Consider the following 3214-nt stretch of genomic DNA (forward strand, 5'->3'; position numbering starts at 1 on the left):
AAATAAATGGCAATATGATTACTTGGTGCTACCTCTTTTACTCTATCACCAAGGGGTTTTAGTTACTTTCCAAAAATATTTCTAAAACAGGATCCTGAAAACTTAGATATCCATTTTCTCATATGGTCAACTTGGAACTTATATAAAAAAGACCCAGACTTCAAAGGCTGCTGAATTTTATAGATGCTTATTATCTCTGATACTCATTTTATTTATAGTGACTGGTCAATTTAAAAAACCTTAAATTTCCCATAAAGAAATTAATTCAATTAGGTGTTAAATCTACTTAGCTTTAAATGGGTAAGGTGAAACACTACATCCAAAAAGCAGTGTTACAGAATATATTTAAAACTTGAACTGGCCGGTCACGGTGGCTCACGCCTATAATCCCAGCACTTTGGGAGGCCGAGGCAGGCAGATCATGAGGTCAGGAGATCGAGACCATCCTGGCTAACACGGTGAAACCCTGTCTCTACTAAAAATATTTTTAAAAAAATTAGTCAGGCGTGGTAGTGGGCTCCTGTAGTCCCAGCTACTTGGGAGGCCGAAGCAGGAGAATGGCCTGAACCCAGGAGTCGGAGCTTCCAGTGAGCCGAGATGGCCAGTGCCACTGCACTCCAGCCTGGGCCACAGAGCGAGAGAGTGAGACTCTGTCTCAGAAAAACAAACAAACAAAAAACAGCAAAAAACAACAACAAAAAAAACTTGAACCTTGCCCTAGAGCAGCCTCCCCTCATTAACTCTGTCTGCTCTCCTGATTTCATTCTGTCCCATGCTGCTCACACAACCCTTCTACTTTCCAACACCACTGAGTTCTTTCTTCTGCATTTGTACCCTATAATATCCCTGTTCTCTTATGAGATGGAGACCTGCCGTGCTTTGGAGAACCTTCCCCCTTCTCAAGTGGCAGAATCCTTTTGTTTTCTCCTCCTCTTGCCCAACCACTGCTTGACAGGCTTCAAATTTTTAACTCTATTGACCGTGCACACTGTTCCACTTTTTCTTCTCTAAAAAATCTTCTAAGACTCTATTTGAAATGGGCCTATTCTGTTAGGAGAGTTTTTGACCTATTGCTCTGCACAGAGCGTCTTTGACCTCTTTGTTCCTCAGAGTGTACACCACAGGGTTCAGTAGGGGGGTAATGACAGTGTAGGTCACTGATATCAGCTGATCCTGATCTCTAGTGTTTTCTGAGTTGAGCTTGAAGTAGGCAATGGAGGCACAGCTGTAGTGGACAATAACTACAGTAATATGAGAAGCACAGGTGGCAAAGTCCTTTTTCCTGCCTTCAGCAGATGCAGTCTTGAGGATGGTAGAAATCATGAGGATGTAAGAGATGAAAACCAAGCCCATGGGAATCAGGATCACCAGCACACTGATGGTCATAGTCAGGATTTCATTGACTGTGGTGTCAATGCAGGAGAGCTTCATCGCAGGAGCACCTTTGGAATACAGAAAGGCAGCCTGAATACAGCTGACAGGTGTGTCATTGCTACAATTAGGCCAATGCTGCAGGCGTCCCACACCAGCTGCATACACACACTCTTGCTCATGACGACTGAGTACCTCAAGGGGTTGCAGATGGCCACATAGCAGTCATACCCCATTGCTGTGAGCAGGAAGCAGTTGTTGATAGCCAAAGTAAGAAGAAAAACATTTGAGTGGCACAACCTGCCAAAGAAATGGGCTGACTCGTCTCTGGACCTGACAGCATGCCGAGGAAGAAGTACATAGGGGTGTGGAGGTGATGATCAATACTAATGATACTCACAATAATAACGTTGCCTGCCAGGGTGAATATGTACAATGTAAGAAACACAACAAAGAGGGTGAGCTTGTGCTCACGGAAGCTGGAGAAACCTTGAAAAATAAACACCCTCACCAAAGAATGATTCTCTTTCTTCATTAAATCACACATGATATCTAAGAAAGAAAAAAATAATGTAAGGAAACTAGATGGATGATTTCTGTCAAATAATAGACTGGGAAAATTCCTGTGATTAATACACCTTAGGTCTCTGCTTTTTTATATTGACATTCATACTTATTTCTTTTAGGAGTAGAGAGTGGAGAAACGTTCTTTCCTCATTCAGAAGAAAGTACAAGGCTTTAAAAGTCAAATGTTGCAAACTAATTTCCTAGTTCTAGTATATGCTAACTTATCTTGGGCAAGGACTTATTTATAAGACCAGTTTTCTCATCTTTTGGATGTAAGAGTGATAACATTATAGAATTGTTGATGGAAAAATCATATACTAATTATAATACTCATATTTGAATTTTAAAAACAACATTGAATAAATGTGAGTTCAGTGGTATCATGCAGAACTCCAGGCTCCACAAACTACCCGATAATTTTTGAGCTTCTAAAGTTTGAATAGAGCCTGTGTTACTGTAATTTCCACATTGCATTTTCATTCCATTATTTTGACTCTGATTATATTGCTCCTCTCAACTCTGTTCTATGCTCTTCTTCCCTAGACACCACTCATTTTTCAAAGCCAAATAAAACCCATGTCCTCTAGAAAAATCTTTTTCTCCTTGTTTGAACCCGGGAGGTGGAGGTAGCAGTGAGCCAAGTTCGTGCCACAGACTCCAGCCTGGGCAGCAGAGGGAGAAAAAAAAAAAAATCTTTTTCTCCTTACTCTCTCTCTCTCTGGGGCCTATATGTCTCTGCACATGCAGGTGGCATAGAACTATTTACTGGTTTTTAAATTTTTATATTGTAAGCCCCTTACAGTGAAATTGTGATTACAAAATATTTTTGCATACATTATTTAATCTTATTAACATCCAATGGAGCAGGGAGGACAACGATGAACTGTTTCTCTCTAGATGCAAAAACTGAAGAACAGCTCTAGTTAGGTAATTATTTTTAGACAGACAGGTGTCAAAGGATTAAATCAAGATTGGAATTCAAATCTTTTGACCCTGTGTCCATTGTTCCTTCCACTACACCAAACTGCATTATAAAACCGTCCCCTCTATAGCTAAGCAGGGACCACGTATTCCCTCTTTTTATGACCCCAGGTTGGCCACTCCACTATAGCGGACAAATATCTTCTGGTAGAATCATTATGAGTCATTGCTCCTTCATACAAATTGTCTGTTAGAAAGTAGAATACTGGAGCATTATAATGATTTTCTTTTCAAAGAGAAGGCATAAATGTTTTTAATCTTTGACTTTTTATGATGTCTAGGTCTGTGATAGCAA

At 40.3% G+C, this 3214-nt stretch overlaps 1 pseudogene; it reads right to left on the bottom strand.

Annotated features, from left to right (window-relative positions):
* Positions 1-630: 630 nt before the first annotated feature.
* Positions 631-1967, bottom strand: LOC105498278 (olfactory receptor 10J1-like; annotated as a pseudogene).
* Positions 1968-3214: the final 1247 nt, after the last annotated feature.

This window comes from Macaca nemestrina, chromosome 1 (genome assembly GCF_043159975.1).
Source record: "Macaca nemestrina isolate mMacNem1 chromosome 1, mMacNem.hap1, whole genome shotgun sequence".
Lineage (NCBI taxonomy): Eukaryota > Metazoa > Chordata > Mammalia > Primates > Cercopithecidae > Macaca > Macaca nemestrina.